This window comes from Chiloscyllium plagiosum, unplaced genomic scaffold, assembly GCF_037043375.1.
Source record: "Chiloscyllium plagiosum isolate Xiang-an unplaced genomic scaffold, Cpla_swu_hap1 HiC_scaffold_11, whole genome shotgun sequence".
Taxonomy (NCBI): Eukaryota; Metazoa; Chordata; class Chondrichthyes; order Orectolobiformes; family Hemiscylliidae; genus Chiloscyllium; species Chiloscyllium plagiosum.
The window spans coordinates 25,249,964-25,270,819 of record NW_028270149.1 but is presented as its reverse complement, the minus strand read 5'-3'; the positions used below and the strand labels follow the sequence as shown (position 1 = coordinate 25,270,819).

Below are 20,856 nucleotides of genomic sequence, written 5' to 3'. Positions count from 1 at the left end.
CCCTAGTTCCAAAATTCCAGCTCAGCATTGCCCCCATGACTTGTCCGGACTTGTCCTACCTGCTTATCTCCTTTTCCACCTATCTACTCCACCATCTCCTCCCTGACCTATCACCTTCATCCCCTCCCCCACTCACCTATTGTACTCTATGCTACTTTCTCCCCACCCCCACCCTCCTCTAGCTTATTTCTCCACGCTTCAGGCTCTCTGCCTTTATTCCTGATGAAGGGCTTTTCCCCGAAACGTCGATTTCGCTGCTCCTTGGATGCTGCCTGAACTGCAGTGCTCTTCCAGCACCACTAATCCACAGTCATACTGTAGCTGAGTGGCATGCTGTACAACAGCCTCCAATCTTGGTAAGAGCCCATGATGTTGGAGGTCATAAATTGGCCTGAATAGAGAGTTGGCTATTGAGCAGGAAACAGCGAGTTTCTTGGGGGTCTTCTTGAAGTTAACAATCTGTAACCAGTGGGAGTCCACAAGGAACATTGCAGTAACTGCAACTGATTACATCTATATTAATGACATGGAGGAAGGAAAAGGTTATACTGTCGTCAAATTTGCCGATCACACAAAAGCAGGTGGAAAGGCACGTTGCGAGACAGATACAAGCAGTTTACAGGGAGATATTGGTAGGTTAAGTAAGTGGGTAAAATATTGGCAAATGGAGTCCAGTATGGAAAAATATGATGAAGTACATTTTGAAAGGGAGAACAATGAACATTATTATTTAAGTAGAGAAAGCTGCAGCACAACGGGACTTGATTTAGGGTTAGTCATGAAACACTTCTACACAAAATGCAGAAAGCTAGCACACTAAAACAGAAATTGCTGAAGAAACTCAGTAGGTCTGGCAGTATCTGTGGAGAGGAAGCAAAGTTAACATTTCATGTCCAGTGACCCGAGCCAATTTCCATTTTCATGGGTTTCCCATCTCCAAAGTCCACAGTTCTCTATTACAGAATTGTTTAATAACAGAAGGCTAGCGCAGCAGGTAAGGCCAATAGAATGTTGGCTGTTATTTCAAAGAGATTAGAGTACAAAAGTAGGGAAGTCTTACTGCAACTGTACAAGACCACATCTAGAGTACGGTCAGCAGTTTTGAGCCCCTTATTTAAGAAAAGATATCAGTTGATTGGAGCCAGGTCAGAGAAGGTTCACTAAGGTGATCCCTAGTACAGAGGGATTATCTTACAAAGAGAAAGTGAGGACTGCAGATGCTGGAGATCAGAGTCGAGAGTGTGGTGCTGGAAAAGCACAGCAGGTCAGGCAGCATCCGAGGAGCAGGAGAATCGATGTTTCGGGCACAAGCCCTTCATCAGGAATTTATACCTTCTGATGAAGGGCTTATGTCTGAAATGTCGATTCTCATACTCCTCGGCTGCTGCCTAACCTGTGCTTTTCCAGCACAACAATCTCAGATTGTCTTACAAGCAAAGGCTGAAAAAGTTGAGAAGTGATCTCCTTGAAACATAAATGATTCTTAAGGGTTTGACAGGGTAAATGTTGTGAGGATGTCTCCTCTCAAGAAAGAGTCTAGGACCACAGGACATAGTCTCAGAAAAGGGATGCCAATTTAAGACTGAGATAGGAAGGAATTTCTTTTCTCGGAAGGTTGCGAGTCTTTGGAACTCCTTGCCACAGAGAGCTGTGGGGGCACGATCCTTGCGCATCTTTTAGACTGGGATAGATAGATTCTTTATCAGTAGGGGAATCAAGGGTAACAGGAAAAGGGAAGAAAAGACTTGAGGAATGTTTGATCAACTGTGGTCCTGTTGAATGGCAGAGGAGGCTCGAGGGGCCGAATCGCCTGCTTCTGTTCCTATTTCTTATGGTCAGTTGGCCTTCTGTTAGTGTGCCATGTCACTTTACCACCTGCACTACGTGGCCTCAGCATATGCACCAAACACAATCTGTAGCAAGCAATGGAACATGTCTGAAGTCTTAGGGGTGTAGTCTGGCATGAGGTTTGGGGAGGGTGTACTTGTCAGTCAGGAAGCCCCACACCATTAGTCAAGAGTAGCCTCCCATACTAAACCTCTAGTTCCAGTTACAGTCAGGTGTCTGGGTTGGTGTTGTCACAGGAGGTCTGTACCCCTGGATCATCCCAGGAGCCATGGTGGGAGGGTGGGGGAGGTAGGGTGGTGCATTGACAGAGAGGTCTCACCATAGCCAAGGAAACAAGTAGGTCTAGGTTGGTACTGTGGAATATGGTTGCTTGAGGGATTGGGCCATGGCCATCCAGTTGCCTCCAGAGAAACTGAGAATGAATAGGGATTAGGAGAAGGGTTGGGAGTTGTAGGGCAAATTCATGGTTTAGTTTATGACCTTGTAAAGTGTGAGGTGTAGGAAGTTGACTAAATCACCACTTAGAAAGGAGAGCGTGACTTTGGGGGCCTTCATAGCAATTTAACACTGAGGCAGATTAGCAGTGATAGAGGAACATGTCATGAAACACATAGCTCACAAAGTTGAGGAGAATGGCCCAAAGGTAAGTGATGTGACTTGTGAGGGAGGAGACTGCATTTGAAATTGGTCACTGCACCTTCACATGGGGAACATTATCCTCCAATACTCTACATTGGTGACACAGGCATCAGGCTCTCTATGGCCCGGCCATCCTGCAGCATTGACCTACTCTGCATGTTACACCTCCCTGTCACCTGAGCTCCCTGAGATTGACACTCTGGCAGATACGCCGAGGATCATCCTGCTGGGGCAGGAACTTCCTGGATCTAGGTGTCTCTGGCTAGACCAGCATTAATTGCCCAAAGAGCATTTAAGAGTCAACCACATTACTGTTGGTCTGGAGTCACATGTAGGCCAGAACTAAGTATAATAGTGAACCAGATGGGTTTTTCAAAATAATCAACATTGATTTCCTGGTCATCATTAGACTCTTGCTTCCAGATTCTTTATTGAATTCAAATTCTACCATCTTCCATGGCAGAATTTGAACCCGGGTCTCCAAATCATTAGCTGAGTTTCTGGATTAATAAATCTCATGATAACACCACTAGGCCATTGCTTCCACTCCAACTGTCAGGGACCCTGGGGAGTTTCGCCCTCACTGCGGGTGGAAATCTCAATATCTGGAATTCACTGTGTACCCTTAGGGAGCTCACTACAATGTCCTCATCCATACTGCCGGGAGTCAAGGTGACGGCGTACGTGATGGTCCCTCGGAAGTATTCACATTGTCAGCTGGGGAGGTTGAGAAATGAACCTATCCAGGAGACAGACTGATACTTGGGAGAGTGGCTGCACCTCTAAGACATAGGAGATAAAATACATTGCAGCTGCTGGTTGGGAATGGTTAATGGAACCATGGCAGTTGCATGACAAGTGTTACTTACTCAGGTGTCAGCACCTGGTCTTTGTAGCTCTGCAGGAGTGGTCCCTGTCTTCTGTTGCCAGGGCTATATCCTTTCCTCAGATGGGGTGAGGACACAGATATGCAGCAACTCACCAACTGGCCTAAGGGACTGTTATGTGATGCCTTCTTCTGTAATGACATAAATAAGTAAGACGCAAGTGGGTGGCATGGGTGTTAGGATTGGTGCATGTGGGGGAAGGGTGTTGAGATGTTCCAAGAGAGTGAGGAGGCAGTATGGAGTTAGTGATAAGAGTCTGGAAAAATAATGAGGGTGAATGAGGGAAGGTGTTGCCTGGAACAGAATGGGTGTCAGAACACAAGCTTTAGTGGGTGGTGGCTGGGTTGGCACAGCTAAGTGTGAGGTAGCAGAGTGCTGTGTATTGCACATAATGTGGAAGTGGGAAGAAGGTCATTAACCTTATTCCTCCACTGCTGTCCCATTTCCTCACTCCTTCCGCAGCTAGGCAGCACAATATCCAGATGGCAACACTTGTACCGATGCACATTGGATTTTGGAAAATGGCACGGTTGCAAGGAATGCCAGTCTGAGGGAGGAGCTCTGCTAAGTGGTGGGTTGCTTCGGGGACAGTGCATGGTAAAAAGGAGCGGAAATTGAAAGTGATTCTAATTGTGAGGGTTGAAATGTCAATTAATGCAGCGAGCATGGTAAGATGTGCTAAGGAAACTCATCCAGCCTTGCAGTGAGAATCACTTGTCTGAACATGACGTGACATACAGAACCACAAAATTCAACCTGATATTTTGTAAATCAGCTTGGGGAAACGTGCTGTTGATAAGAATACTGAAGGTTTTCTTCACAATATGTCTAAGTGCTTCAAAGGTAGCTGCCTTAAAATCTGCTTAAACCTTTATTTGATGTATGTTCGGGTATTTTTTTAGATTAGATTAGATTAGATTAGATTACTTAGTGTGGAAACAGACCCTTTGGCCCAACAAGCCCACACCGACCCTCCGAAGAGCAACCCACCCAGACCCATTCCTCTACATTTACCCTTTCACCTAACACTACTGGCAATTTAGCATGGCCAATTCACCTAACCTGCACATTTTTGCACTGTGGGAGGAAACCAGAGCACCCAGAGGAAACCCACGCAGACACAGGGAGAATGTACAAACTCCACACAGACAGTTGCCTGAGGAGGGAATTGAACCGGGTCTCTAGTGCTGTGAGGCAGCAGTGCTAACCACTGTGCCACCATGCCACCCCTGTTTGTTTTGGTCAGATAGATTCTATTAGACCTGAAGGGTTAACATTTGTCTTCCTTTAGTTTTGTCCTGAGAAAACAAACATCTGAAATGCTACTTTCACTGTTACAGTTTATAGAGTAGAAATTAACACAAAACATTGCTCCATGAAGGTGTGAATACAGCAGAGCGAGAGCCGAAGTAATTTACAAGAAAGGCTCTAGGAATGAGGAATGTCAGTGATGAGGACGGATTGAAGAAGTTGGGATTGTTCTCCTTGGAGAGAAAAAGGCTGAGAGGAGTTTTAATGATGGAGGTTTTCAAAGTCACGAGCAAGGCGGTTAGAGTAGATAGGGAGAAGCTGTTATAAAAGCAAAAAGAACCAGAGGACATAGATTTAAAGTGATGAGCAAATGAAGCAAGGTATGTGTGAGAACAAAGCTTTTTCACGCAGTGAGCAGTTCAAGTATGAAATACTCTTCCTGAAAATGTATTGGAGGTAGTTTCAATGGAGGCATTATCGATGGCATTGAATGATTATTGGATAGAATTGGCATGCAGGGAAATGGGAAACAAGACAGGAAATTGGCACTAGGGGATAGAATCAGTGCAAGCACAAAAGGTCTCCTTGTGCGAGATAACAGTCCTGTGATTCTGGGTACAAAATAAGGCACGAAGCTAAACTCGACCACATTAGCCTCACAGACAGCCTCACTACTTCTGCTCCAAGTTTCACGAATCAGTTTCCAAACAAAAGTGATGAATAAGTACACATATGTAAAAAAATAAATTTGCTATAGATGATACATTTTAACCTGAGATACTGTTTTGAGGGTGAAGTGGCTCATCACTAAGAAATTGCAGAAAACTCGCATTGAGGTTTCTACTACAAATGCTTCATCAAGTTTAGTGGGAAGTGTATTGCATCCATCTGATCCAGTGCTTTGAATTTTTAAGGAGGTATGGTCTAATAGAGTTTGAAATAAAAAATGCAGACTGTCTTAATTAGCCTTTGATCCAATCATTAACTGACCTTATTTGCTTCCAACCAATTGTTTTATCCTCTGTCCACAGTGTACCGTTGTGGATTATGATGCCACTAAACACCTTAAAGGGTTCAGGTCTGAGCAGTCTCTGCAGGGGAGACAATGCAGTAACAATTCACTAATCTGATTCATTGCATTTCAACTTTGGAGACCTGTGCTTCCAGCATGTTCCTAGGAGAGAAGATAAAGTTGAGGGTCTCTGCTCCACGATCAATTATTGTAGGGAGTTATGCGTTAATTGAATGAAGGAATCTCTGTGGACTCAATCAAGGGCTCGAATTTAATAATTTTCCAAAGCAGCGAATATTTCCTAGTGTTTATACTTGCCACTTATAAATTTTAATTTTGACTCAGAAAGCGTATTTGAATCAAAGTAAAAATTAAGATTGAGCCTTACACAACGATGACATTGTTCTTTGTAAACTGGGGCAGCACTGAAATCAGTTTAAAATTCAATTCCAGTTCCAGCCATGGTTTATTCGTAAACCTGGTACAGAGAGAACTGACACATGAATTTCCATCCCGTTTATCTAGAGTCCAATTGCAGTTTACATTCCAGTTTCAATTTACTTGAAAAAAAACAGTGATAGTGCAGTATTGTGTTGCTGAATGATACATCATGAGTGATGTATGAATGCACTGGATTTTTCTTTAAAGATAATTTCTAATCAATCCATCCACATATGTAGTCTCTGGAGCAGGTGGGACTTGAATCCCTGCCTCCTGGCTAAGAGATAGGGATATTTCCACTGCATCACAAGAGCCCATTGTTAATAACAATGAGAAATGCAGTCAGCAGGATTTGAACGTGTACATGATCACCCCAAAAGATTCTAAGTCCATGAACTTAATCACTTGGCCCTGACTACAGACCATAGAAGCAATCCAATCTCTGGGTCCAGATAATGAGCCAGGCTGCTGGAGGTTTGCTGTCATAGTATGCAATATCATATGAACTTCCCAAATGAAATTGCAAAGGATTCTTTCGATATTTTCAAATCAACCTGTTGAGAGATGTTTTCCACACATCTTTGGAGTACCTGGGATTTGAACCCAGATGTTTTGGTTCAGAGACAGGGACATTACAAGAGCTTTACTGGAATTTGCTTTACGTTTATCACAAAGCCAGTGCACCTGGTCTCAGCTGGGCAAATGTGCTCCTATTCAAACAGACTGAAATTTAATTGAGTTGAATTCTGATGCCAGTTAGTTTCTCAACGGATAAGCCACCAATAGTATGTGTGAGTCACGCTGACAGCTCATCCTTGGCAACAAAATGTGCTCCAACTACAGAAGTGGTTCATACGTAATGGTAAAGGAATCAGCCATCGCCAACACTTTACCCACCCATTCCATGACCAATATGGCAATTCAAAGTCAACCCCATGAAGTTAAATGGTCATGGAGTCCAGTAAAAGTCGAGATGATTATTTCTTCAACAGCTGAATCAAAAAAACCATGATTGTCTATACTGAGAAACTGCTCTCTGACTAAGTTTCAGTTAAGATCGGATGAAGATTAACACCAGTGTGTTGAATTTGGGCACAGCAATGTTCTTTGGAGCAAAGGATCTGAGAATTAGGGTGGCATGGTGGCTCAGTAGTTAGCAGTGCTGCCACACAGCGCCAGGGATCCAAGTTTGATTCCACCCTCCGATGATTATCTGTGTGGAGTTTGCACATTCTCCCCCAGTGTCTGCATGGGTTTCCTCTGGGTGCTCGGTTTCCTCCCACAGTCTAAGGATGTGCAGGTTAGGTAGATTGGTCATACCAAATTCCCCAAAGTGTCCAAGGATGTGTAGGTTAAGTGGATTAGCCATAGGGAGTGCAGAGTTATATGGTAGGGGTGGGTCTGGGTCTGGGTGGGATGCTGTTCAGAGAGTCAGTGTGGAATCGATGGACTAAATGGCCTGCTTCCACATTGGCAGTGAGAAATCTAATCATTATGTGAGGTGAAACAGATTTTTGTAACAGCTTGTCAGAGTAGATAGGCTTTTTGAGATTCCAGAGCAAGAGAGCAGAGTCTAACAATTAGGGCCAGACCTCTCAAGAGTTCTAAGGAAGGTTCACTTGACCCGAAACGTCAACTTTGATTTCTCTCCACAGGTGCAGTCAGATCTGTTTTAGTTTTCTCTCAAGAGAGATTTTTGGAAGCACTTCTGCACACAAAGGGTGATAGAGATTTGGAATAAAAACAGAAATTGATGGCGAAGCTCAGCAGATCTGGCAGCATTTGTGAGGACAAAGCAGAGTTAACCTTTCAATTCCAGTGACTCTTCATTGGAACAGATAGGAAAATATCATAATGTTGAATATGATTTTGGGGGGAGGTGGTGGTGTTGGACAGGTAAGCAGATAAGTAGAGACAGAGCCCATAGAGAGAGCGAGATATGAAACGGATAGGCAGACAAAGGGATTGCTGATAGTAAGCCGGGACAGAAGAGAAGATGAATAAATGATAATGAGAGTTAAAAATCACACAACACCAGAATATAGTCTAACAGGTTCAAAGAGAGCTAAGAGAAGGAGAGAAGGTGTAGGCTGTGCTGAAATCAACCCATATAATGTGATAATGGACCGAGAAGTATGTGAGAATGGGTGACTGTGCTAAATGCAACCCATGTCATAACAGGACTGGGTGTGGGCTGAGTAAATACATGGAAGAACAGAATCAGGCTGTAAAGTTATTGAACTCAATGTTGAGTCCTAGAGGCAGCGAAGTCCTAAGCAGGAAATGATGTTCTTTGAGCTTGTGCGGAGGCTCACTAGAACACTGCAGCAGGTCTGTGTTGGCCAGGAAATCATGCTTGACTAATCTTCTGGAATTTTTTGAGGATGTAACTCTGAAGATGGACGAGGGAGATCCAGTAGATGTAGTGTACCTGGACTTTCAGAAAGCCTTTGATAAAGTGCCAAATAGGAGGTTAGTGAGCAAAATTAGGGTGCATGGTATTGGGGGCAAAGTACTAACTTGGATTGAAAGTTGGTTGGCTGACAGGAAACAAAGAGTAGTAATAAACGGCTCCATTTCGGAATGGCAGGCAGTGACCAGTGGGGTACCGCAGGGATCAGTGCTGGGACCGCAGCTTTTTGCAATATATATTAATGATATAGAAGATGGTATTAGTAATAACATTAGCAAATTTGCTGATGATACTCAGCTGTGTGGCAGGGTGAAATGTGAGGAGGATAATAGGAGATTAAAGGGTGACCTGGACAGGTTAGGTGAGTGGTCAGATGTGTGGCAGATGCAGTTTAATGTGGATAAATGTATGGTTATCCACTTTGGTGGCAAGAACAGGAAGGCAGATTGCTACCTAAATGGAATCAATTTAGGTAAAGGGGCAGTACAAAGAGATCTGGGTGTTCTTGTACACCAGTCAATGAAGGTAAGCATGCAGGTACAGCAGGTATTGAAGAAGGCTAATAGCATGCTGGCCTTTGTAACAAGAGGGATTGAGTATAGAAGCAAAGAGGTTCTTCTGTAGCTGTACAGGGCCCTGGTGAGACCACCCCTAGAGTATTGTGTGCAGTTCTGGTCTCCACATTTGAGGAAAGACATGCTGGCTATTGAGGGAATGCATGAGGTCAATTCCTGGAATGGCAGGACTACCTTACGATGAAAGACTGGAGCGACTGGGCTTGTATACCCTTGAGTTTAGAAGACTGAGAGGGGTTCTGATTGAGACAAGTAAGATTATTAAAGGATTGGATACTCTGAAGGCAGGAAACATGTTTCCGCTGATGGGTGAGTGCCGAACCAGAGGATACAGCTTAAAAATACAGGATAGACCATTTAGGACAGAGATGAGGAGAAATTTCTTCACCCAGAGAGTGGTGAGTGTGTGGAATGCTCTGCCCCAGAGGGCAGTGGAGGCCCAGTCTCTGGATTCATTTAAGAAAGAATTGGATAGAGCTGTCAAGGATAGTGGAATCAAGGATTATGGAGATAAGGCAGGTACAGGATACTGAGTAAGGATGATCAGCCATGATCATAACGAATGGTGGTGCAGGCTCGAAGGACAGAATGGCATACTCCTGCACCTATTGTCTATTGAAACACGGTGGTGTGTTGAAATAGTAGGTATCTGGAAGCCTGGGGTCATTTTTATGGACAGAAAGTAAGCATTTTGCCAAGTGATCACTCAGTCTATGTTTCCTTTCATCCAATGTAGAGGAAACCACACTGTGAGCAGCAAACATATAGGCAGCATTTCAGGAGCAGGAAAAGTGACGTTTCGGGCAGGAGCTCTTCATCAGGAATGACGTGCAAGTAAATTGCTGCGTCATCTGCAAGATATGGGGCACTGAATGCTGAGGTGGGAGAGGAAGTAATGGGCAGGTGTTACCCGATCTGTGATTGAATGAGAAGGTGTCATGGAGGTGTAGGGGAGGTGTTCAGAATGGAGAAGAATGGGGGTCAATTTGTGTCTGGTCATGGCTTCCTGCTGCAGTTGACAGAAATAGAGATAATTTCTGTGGTAGCTGGTGGGGTGGATTGAGGACCAGAGGGACTCTATCGCTGTTGTTGGAAGGAAGAGAAAGGGGAAGGGCAGAATTGAGGGAAATGGTTTGGACACAACTAAGGGCCCTGTTGACCACAGTAACCGAGTTCTTGGTTGAAGAAAAAGGTGGACATTTCTGAGGCCCCCTGTGAAATCATCAGACCAGATACAAAGGAGATAGAGAAATTGGAAGAATAGGATAGAGTCTTTATAGGAGACAGGCTGTGAGAATGTATAGTCCAGATAACTGTGGGAGTCGGTGGGTTTGTAATGGAAATTGGGGGCCAGCCTATCCCCAGAAATGGAAACAGAGATGTCGAGGAAGGGAAGGGAGGAGATAAAGATGGTCTAGTTGAAGGTGAGGGCAGGTTGGAATTTGGAAGCAAAATTGATAATTCCAAAACAGAGAGGGAAGCAACACCAATGCTGTAATCAATGTAATAAAGAAAGAGTTATGGGTGGGGGCTGGAGTAGGACAGGAACAAGGAATATTCCACATATCCCACAAAGAGATCGGCAAAACTGGGGCCCATATGGTTAACTAGGAGAAAGTGAGGACTGCAGATGCTGGAGATCAGAGCTGAAAAATCTGTTGCTGGAAAAGTGCAGCAGGTCAGGCAGCATCAAAGGAGCAGGAGAATCGACATTTCGGGCATAAGCCCTTCTTCAGGAATGAGGAGGGTGTGCCAAGCAGGCTAAGATAAAAGGTAGGGAGGAGGGACTTGCGGGAGGGGTGTTGGGAATGCAATAGGTGGAAGGAGGTTCAGGTGAGGGTGATAGGCCGGAGTGGGAGTGGGGGCGGAGAGGTCAGGAAGAAGTTTGCAAGTTAGGAAGGTGGTGCTGAGTTCGAGGGTTGGGACTGAGACAAGGTGGGGGAAGGGGAAATGAGGAAGCTGGAGAAATCTGCATTCATCCCTTGTGGTTGGAGGGTTCCCCCATCCCCACACCCTGGTCCTGTTATGACATGGGTTGCCTTTAGCACAGCCGACTCATTCTCACCCACTCTTAGTCTTATTATCACAAGACATGAGTTGATTTCAGCACAGCCTACCCATTCTCTCCTACTCTTCAAACTCATTATTCATCTTGTCTTCTGTCATGGCTTACTATCAATTATCCTCTAGTCTGCCTACCCCTTTCATATCTCTCTCTCTATCTCTCTCTGGACTCCATCTCCGCTTGTCTGTTTATTTGCTCCCAACGCCCCCCCACCCAACTTCACCTTCAGCATAAATACGTTTTTCCCTTATTGTTACAAGTTCTAATGAAGTGTCACTGAATTCAAAACTATCTGCTTCCTGTCCACAGCTACTGCCAAACCTGCTGAGCTTCATCAGCAATGTCTGAATTTGTTTCAGATCTCCACCATCTGCCGTTCTTTGTTTCATTAGGAACTCTTCCACAAGCAGTAGCCATTCTAGATGTTCATTTTAATCTTGAGCTGGATACGTTTTTCACTACACAAGTATATTAAGGGATAGGGGCCAAAGGTGGGCATGTGGGGTTAGGCCACAAGTCAGCCAAGGCTAAAATTGACAGGTTTTAATCAGTAAAGGAATGAGGGGTATTGGGAAAAGGCAGCAAAGTGGGGTTGAAGATAATCAGATCAGTCATGATCTGATTGAATGGTGAAACAGCTAAAGGGCCTACTCCTGATCTTACATTCCTATGTAGACAAGATGCTGAAACAAAAATGCTTTGGTCTTTTTGCCTCAGGAAGGATATGCTCAACACAGAAGGAGTGCACTGCAGGTTCACCAGTTCGATCCCTGGGATGGTAGAATTGTCTACTGAGGAAAGATTGAGGACACAACCTTTTGAAGAATGAGAGGTGATCTCATTGAAACATATACCCTGTTTTGGCCTGTAAGAAGTTAGTATGTGGGTCGTGTAACAAGAACTAGGGGACCCATTTCAGAATAAGGGACAAGCCATTTTAAACAGTGATGAGAATATTCTTCACTCAGGCGTGGTGAATTGTTGAAATGCTCTACTCCAGAGGGTTGTGCAAGCTCAGTTATTGAACAGGCTCAAGGTGGAAATTAATAGATTCCTGGAACAACAATAGAAATACTGAAGAAATTCAGCAGGTCTGGCAGCATCTGTGGGGAGACAGAGTTAATGTTTTGTGTGTGACTCTTCTTCAGAGCAAATAGATTTCTGGACACATCAGGGGAAGAAGTAGATGATAAACTAAGTTAAAAATCACACAACACCAGGTTCTCGTCCAACAGGTTTAATTGGAAGCACACTAGCTTTCGGAGCGACTCTCCTTCATCAGGTGATTGTGGAGGGCTTGATCGTAACACAGAATTTATAGCAAAAATTTGCAGTGTGATGTAACTGAAATTATACATTGAAGAATTGATTGTCTGTTAAGCCTTTCATCTGTTAGAATACAGTGATAGTTTCACTTCTTTCATGTGTAAATCACAAAACCCTTTTTTTTAAAGTTGCATTCTCGGGTTAACAGCTAACCCGAGAATGCAACTTTAAAAAAAAGGGTTTTGTGATTTACACATGAAAGAAGTGAAACTATCACTGTATTCTAACAGATGAAAGGCTTAACAGACGATCAATTCTTCAATGTATAATTTCAGTTACATCACACTGCAAATTTTTGCTATAAATTCTGTGTTACGATCAAGCCCTCCACAATCACCTGATGAAGGAGCGTCGCTCCGAAAGCTAGTGTGCTTCCAATTAAACCTGTTGGACTATAACCTGGTGTTGTGTGATTTTTAACTTTGTCCATCCCAGTCCAACACCGGCATCCCCGAATCATGATAAACTAAGGTCTACTTGAACGGTGGAGTAGTCTGAACAGGCCGAATGGCCTACTCCTGCTCCTAGTTCTTCTGTTCTTATGAAAGTGCACTTCTCTTGCATTCTTTATGTGTGATCTGGCTTTTGACACAAAATACAACATTAAAATACCATGTTCTTCAGAACCCCTATTGTGCTTCTTAATTGTAACAAAAGCATTCCCAAACATTGGTTCACACTGAACTTCTTCACCCTGAAAAAAAATCCATACAGAAAGCAATTATAAATAACATGAAATAAAATGGAAGTGAAGGTAATAATAATGATTATGGTTACTGACAGCACAGCTGTCTCTACATCTTTACAGCTGGCATCTATTTTCATTCCTATCCACACCAGAATGTTAAGCACTATTTCTTGCAGATTAAATAAGCAAAATTATGAGGTTTTTTTTCAAACTTGGTTTGTGATGGATTAGGGAATTAAACCACTGTTTTATATCCTAATTTCAAAACCACGAGTTTAGTTATGCTCAAGTATCTGATTGCCTTATTATTTTAATCTTAATTACCTTAAGTATCTTCATTAAGACATAAAGGAACACTTCTGTTTATGCAATGCCCTTCACAGCAAATGAAGTATTTGAGAAGTGTACTGTCGAATGTGAGAAATCAGTGTAGAAAACATGGAAGCCAGTTTACACATAGCAAGATCCCATGACACACAAGAATGACCAAACCATAGTTTCTGGGTGGTGATTGAGGGATAAATATTGGTCAAGCCACAGTAGAGGAATCTCCTTTGAATATTGGCATAGGATTCCCTGGAAAGGACTGGCTATTCTTGGTTGAAAGTCTTATCTGCACCTCTGACAGTGCAGCAAACCCTCGGTAATCGCATTGAAGTATCAGCCTAGAAACTCTGGAGGATGTGTAGAACCAACAGGTTTCTGAGCAGAGGTCAAATTTCTGCCAATGCTAACATACGCAAGAGTCTCTCCCTTGGTTCAGGGTGGAAGTGTGTAGTGAAAGTGCTTCAGTAATAATATTCTGCCTGAGAGCCTTTAGAATGGTTTGTCAATTTGATGGTATTATTTACATAATGATAGAACATCAGTACTGTAAGAATATTAGAAGTAAAAGAAAAACTAAATTTGAAATCTAAAATAAAACCATGTGAACATCTGAGAAAGAATGCAGCTTAACATTTTGTTTAGGAATTACTTGTCAGAACAAGGCCTACATTCTGAAAAATAACTAAAATTCTTTTTTTGTCATGGTTGGTAGATGTGCAATTTATGTTATTTTCTGCTTCTAATGCTTTATCAACATGTTTTCCCATTAAGCTTATCAGGCATCCAATTTACAGATGCCCAGTCTTTAATCTGACCAGTTACAATTTCAACTATCTATTAAACACATGGCTGAAACACATATAAAGTTGTCAATTCCATTGTGAAACTTTCAAAGTACATTAGTATTGAATATTTGTGAATATGAGCCATATTGCCAGTCAGGATATTTATCGAACTTTGCTAAATATTTTGGCGAATAATTTACTGCTTCCTCTAGCCAGCTAAAATACTTTGGGATAGATCAATGATACAGATGCACCATGAATGTTTGGATAGCAATAGATGAAACTGAAAGAGACTTTGTAGTTTTAATAGTCAGTGTTAATAATGCCCAGTTAATGCAGAGCAGCAGCCAACAAAACTAATAGAATATTGAATCAAATAGCCAAAAGCATATTCAAATGAAATAATGGTCAAACAATAATGTGCTGTGCTGTGAAAATATATTGAATACTGTGTTCAGTTCTTGCCTTCAAGAAACACGAAGTACATTCAAGAGCCAAAGGCAGTGTTCAGAAGAGACTTGATGCTGATCTTCAGTGTCAGGGGTCTGAATTACATGGAAAGACTGTAGGGATTTAGGATTTTCAGCCTAGAAATTAAACATTTGAGCAGTGATATTATAGAGGTTTGTACCATTGTTATCGATATACAAAGTGCTTAACCAGCAAGATCATTTTAAATCCACCTGTAGGGCTAGCTCAGATATCCAACTACCAAAAGGTACATTTAGAATTACAAATTGCAGGAAATGTTACTTTACGTAGTGATCATTGTGAAGAACACACTTAGAGTTAGAATAGAATTAAACAAATGTTGGAACAGCTTAAACAGTTAGATGCTGCAAATTTAGGGTGTTGGAGCTCAGTAGACAGAGAACTAAGATGATCAGAATAACCTTCCTCATCTAGATTTACATTGTGTTTTGCATTATATGCCCTAATAAGGCTGGAACATTACGTGCTTGAGCTAGTAGGAGCATGTCTCGTAGTATGTACTGTTTCAATGTTAATAGTGCTAGGTGCTATCCTGATTAGAAATAAGTGAACTAAACAAGCAAGCGGTGCCTCTGTGATGGAAAAATTATTTTTAAAGGAATTTACTAAAATATGTTTTTTAAATTCTAATACTTAAAAACAATGGGTTTTTTTTCTGTGCAAACCCACTTGCCCATTGCAATCACATCCTGTTTATAAAAGCGAGAATGATAATATTACTGGAGCTTACCCATGGCAACAGACATTCGCTCAAACCAACTCTTGCTCACATTGAGAAATAATCAAAGGGACTCCAGCCTCCCAGCTCCACAACTGGCATTAATTAAATCAATGTGGAATATTTTCATTCTAGTACCCAGGACATTGCATCCTGAGCTTCACTTCCAACTATGCTTTGTGTAGTTCCTATTTGGGTTGTGCATAGACCTGCAGGACTAACAGGTCACAAATAGGAAGACGGTCAGTAACATCACACTGCTTCAAACACTGAACCACCGTAATAATAAAAGCTTATGAAATGTTATTATTCCTTCAGTGCCATCTGTGGCCAGCCTGCCTTTTTGAAAATTAAATTTGGAAAGCACATCAGTGACACTGGCGATTCAGTGCCATCACCTGAATTGCACCTGCCTACCAAGAAATAATATACTGTATTATAGAGTGATTGTTTAACTGTTTCTATGGGTCACATATTCAATGTTGTTTTTAACTTTGGCTTTAACTTTTTTTTTGTTTTTCTGACTTCTTCAGTCACTAGGATCCAGGGTGAAACTCAATGGGTTGCTACACTGAACTCAGCTGCCTGCTGTTCTGGCTATTAGTTTGCTTATTGCCTTTCAAACATCTACCTACTGAGATTTGAATGTACATACAGAGCTTAAAGAAAGTAGAGGTACCACTGAGCTGCTAGTGTTTCATGGTGCTAAAAGAGATGCATTTCCTAAATGAAGGAGAGAAAGAAAATCTCACAGGAATGTAAAAATAAAATGTTTTGAGATGTATCAAATACAATACTAAAACAAATTAGTATTGTTCGCCTTTCTTTAGAATGAGCTTTATAAATATTGATCTGTAGAGTTTAAAAAAATTCTAAAAGAACTTTGATGTCTATAAATTCTTGTATATTTTTCAGTGTGCCAATTTGTAATATATTTTGTAAGTGTATATTTTTCTTAGAAGTGATGTGATGTGTTTGGATGTGTGCGTAACCCTTTTATTCCTCAGGGTGTTAATAAAAGGACGTAGCGTTACATTAACTGCTCTGGAAAACCAAAATACCGAAGAGAGAGAAAAAAAGGCAAGCATTTTGTTGGAGGTTTTGTAATAAGCTAAATTATGTTGTGAAAGAGTGTAGTGAAACAGTGAAAAAAAGATAAAAAAAAAGACAAAAAATGTTTGCAAAAAATTTGTGGGCTCTACTATTTTATAGAACCTTTCTTTCTCTTGTAAATTATTCTGACATTGAGTTTTTGTTGTAATTGTTGCAAAGGTTTTAAATATTTGTGCTTTCAAATGCTGTACGGTACATGTAAATGTCATTCTTGTTAACTTGACGAGTTTTTGTAATACTGTCATTTATCGAATAAATGTAAAACATAAGAATTAACATTTTGAAAGAATGACTGTACGAAGACTGCTTAAGCTACTGTTCAGAAATAGACCTGCATCAAAAATTTAGCTAATTGACTTTTTTGGTGTACATTACTTTTTTAAATAAAAGTTGTTCAAAGTCAAACATATGACATTTTTACAGTACATGGAAGTACATTTTGTTTTTATGGTGTTGATGCTGATAGAATTCCAATTTTTAACCTCCTGTTTTTTGGTACTGAATGCCATTCCCTAAAAGGCAGCTTTAATCTCATTATTTAAAGCTGCAGTATGTTATATAATGTACAGAACACACATGCAAAACATATTTTAAAAGTGACAAGTGTTGCAAATTCGTTATCAAGCCAGTGCAAGTTGTTTCACTCATATAATATATAGTGATAGTAAGTTTGCGATGGTAAAATGTTCCTATTTCACAAGCCCTTTCCCTTGCATTAGACCTAAGAACTTCCATCCTAGTTATTGTTTTGTGGACAGTTGCATGACCAAGTGATTTTTTTTTTTCAAAATACTGTGTGGCTAATTACGAGGTCATTAGATTGAGTGGTGTATTTTAAAGCATGTTAATCTCCCTCAGCATTTTTTTAAAGAAACTCTATATTATATAAACTAACAATTGTGTTGGAGTGAGGTACAGATTGTAACACAGTCAGAAGATTCTTGCATCACCCACAAGCTACTTGATATCTGTTTTTGTGTAACTTAATGCAAATTCTTAATTTGTCGTACAGCTTTTCTAACATGTTCCAACTCTGAATATTTAACAATATTTTACAGTGTGTAAATATATAAAATAGTAAAATATGTCTATGTATATATATATATGTTCTAAAACTACAGTAAGAAAAATCTGATTATATAGTTCAGGTTACAGAGTTTATAAAATTTAATGATTTTTGTTTCTTTTCTGCTGTCTTTTTAAATATTGCATTTATATCAAGTAATTTAGTTCTGAATTATATAATATATTGCAGTTTTAAATCTACTTTGAAGGGAAATTCAGAAGAACACAGGAAATGCTCTAAATAGCACCATCTCTGTAAGCTTTTTAATGAACCCATTGGGTTTAATTTTCACTAGCTGTTTATGAGTGTGTGTTTCAAGGAAAAGTTTTCTGCAAGTATTGTTAAATATTTATTTTGTATAAAGTTTGTGAAATGGTTGCACTCATTAGTGATTTATTTTATATTGTCTGCACCTTACCTATTGCCTGCAATCATAGTTTGATGGAATGACTGGAAATGTTATATGCAATTATTTTGTTAAATGGCATCAACAATTTTTCCCCTTAAGCTCACAAAGAGAAACCGTATCATTGTGCTGAAGTATGTCATGTTTCTTTAAAGGTATATCAAATAAAAATTAAAAATTACATGCATATATGCCTGAGGTATTTAGAAGTTCAGAGATATCCTTCAGTCCATTCAGTAATGTCATACTGTTTATTGGCAGTACTTTTTGTAATGCTGGGGCTGTGGAAGTTACCTTGTGACAACTTTAAAACTGGTTTAAAAAAAGCACAGTCCTATTATATTAGATTGTTCCAGAAATAACTTGGAAGGGCATTGCCTTACTAATGATCAAACATGGTGTAAAATTGTTCTGTTCCACAGCACTGGCTGGATACAGGACTGTATAGAACCACAGAGGTTTACAGCACAAGGAGGAGGCCATTCAGTCCATCATGCCTGCAGTTGCTATGTGGTAGATCTGTGGATCAGCTATTCATTCCAGATCTCAGCTGAGCAATGGATGGAGAATGCAACGAGTCACACAAAGTGCTTTTCTATACGAAGTCTGGTTAATTTGACTTCCTCCTTTGACTTCAATAGTAATCAATAGAGTAGATGGACAATTCATATGCAAGAAAGAATACTACAGATCTGAAAATGAAACAATCGATTATTTAAAATGTGAATAATTTTTCCCATTCTCTCTTAAGTGAAAATGTTGAGCAATTTTCCATCAAGATTAATCCAGAGTGAACCTGTAACTCTGCTAGGTGTACAAGTGTTACCTAGCAATGATTCTCCTATTGTTTTTCTTCTCTGGCAACACAGATGTGATTTTTGAACCTTGTGTATGTTAGAGATTAGAAGCAGAATTCCAAGAATTGCCACTCTCTCAAGCCATACACATGTTGTTTTAAATATCCGCAGATTAGGACCACAGTCCCAGAAATTGGAGGGCAAGTTGAGATCTTTCATTTATCCTGCATTAAAGTCATATATGTGTGTCACATAAAATTAGTTTAGAACTCACTTTATGCCTTGCACAGGTCATAGAAATAATGTGAAGGGTACTGAGTAAGAAACAGGATGGCCAAATAGGGAGAAATAAGAAGAATTTCTAATGCATCTAGATCAATGATGAAATTTCATTGTTGGAATTTGGTATTGAGTGAATGTGACAAATCAGGGTACTATCTACTTTCACTTCCAAGCTGCTCTTCCTGTGCCATGATACCAATTTATAATAACTACCGATAGCAATTTTGCTATTATTGAATAAAGGCTACAAGATTGAAAGATGCAAATGAAGCATCCCTTAATAAGATCATTAAATCTGCTGAGAAAGTCCTTAATGTGCAAAGAACAACATTGGTTGAAGAAGGTTAAATTATATTCATTTCAACAAATCTGAGGTTTTCTGACTTCTGTTTGAGGTATTTCTTTTATTTTAAAAGTATACTTTATTCATAAAAATATCTTTATATACATACATAGTCACTAAAGCAGTTTGGTTCTGCACTGTAACATATGAAGAAACAGAGAAACATTGGAGTTTGACTCAATCCAGCAAAAAAAAACTAAAGGCATTTCTTACCTGTAGACAATTATATTTACATATATTTGAGGCATTGGGAGGGTCCGATAATTGAACAGACCCCACCTTGCAGCAGCTGCCCTGGCTTTATTGCGTCCCTCAGCATGTAGTCCTGGACTTTGGAATGTTCTGGTCTGTAACATCTTGTCAAGTCAACTCCTTGCTCTGGAAGATCATTAGTGCAGTGGATATGAGTCAGAAAGCTTCCCAGTCAGATCTGAGGTCAGACAGGGTTGCCCACGCTCTCCTTCCTTGATTTTGTGTTGTATAGAGCCCTTTGCTGAGTCCATCAGGAAGGAGGCAAGTCTGAGAAGGGTGACTATTCCAGGCAGCAGGTCAAAGCCTCTCTGTACATTCACAATGTTATCGTTTTCTGCTTGGATCCACTGTCAGTCTGTGACCAGTTTGAACTGGTCTCAGGAGCCATGGTAAATCGAGGCAACAGTGAGGCCATGTTCTTTGGGAACTGAGTCGACCAACCCCTTATCTCCTTCATCGTCAAGACAGAAGGTGCTGGAAATATGGTTCTAAGGGGCTGGGGTGTGTGCAAACTCTTGGAAGGAGCGCATCACCAAAGTAAGACAGAAACTGGGCTTTTGGGAGCACTGTTCCCTCTCCATTGTGGGTAAAAACTCCGTCATCAGGGTGAGGTACTCTCTCTGTTGTATGTGGCATAATTCTGGCCTATTCCCAGAACTTGCACCGTTGCAGCCACCTAATCCATCTGGAGGTCTACGACAGATCCTGTCCACGGGACACCAAGTTCAGAACTCTGGATAATGGTTTGGTGGGTGGGGGGGAAATGTATCCAACATCGCCCTCATCCTGATGGCCACCTTGGTGCGCGGCTGTTTTAGGCTGTACCTAGATCCTCGGTACCCAAACGCCAAGTGTCACTATGTACTGAGCTTCTATCTGTCCCTGGTATTGCAAAAAATGAAACTGGCCTAATTGCCATGGAAGGCTCCAAGTAGTTGGACCACTCTGTACCACCTGTCCTTCTCAGAGACATTCGCAAAGATAAACTTCTTTGACCACAAATAATCCGGAATGGTCAGCATGTAGCATCATCGAGACCCTGTGGGAAAAGGAGAGGATAGATCCTGTCAGGTTGTTCCCTGAGCAGATTGTCAAAGTCATTTGGCAGAATGCCTCATCACCACGACTTT

The 20,856-nt window shown here is 41.0% G+C and overlaps 1 protein-coding gene across 3 annotated transcripts in view; it reads left to right on the top strand.

Annotated features, from left to right (window-relative positions):
- Positions 1-18,233, top strand: part of LOC122557364 (neurite extension and migration factor) — a 307,983-nt gene extending 289,750 nt beyond the window's left edge. For 2 of the 3 annotated variants that reach the window (XM_087991911.1, XM_087991912.1), the window contains exon 6: positions 16,001-18,233. The gene's annotated coding sequence lies outside the window, so the exon portion shown is untranslated. Of the gene's footprint in view, positions 1-11,848; positions 11,964-16,000 lie in introns of all 3 variants that reach the window. The other variant, XM_087991913.1, reaches the window with a different exon arrangement.
- The last annotated feature ends 2,623 nt before the right edge of the window (positions 18,234-20,856 follow it).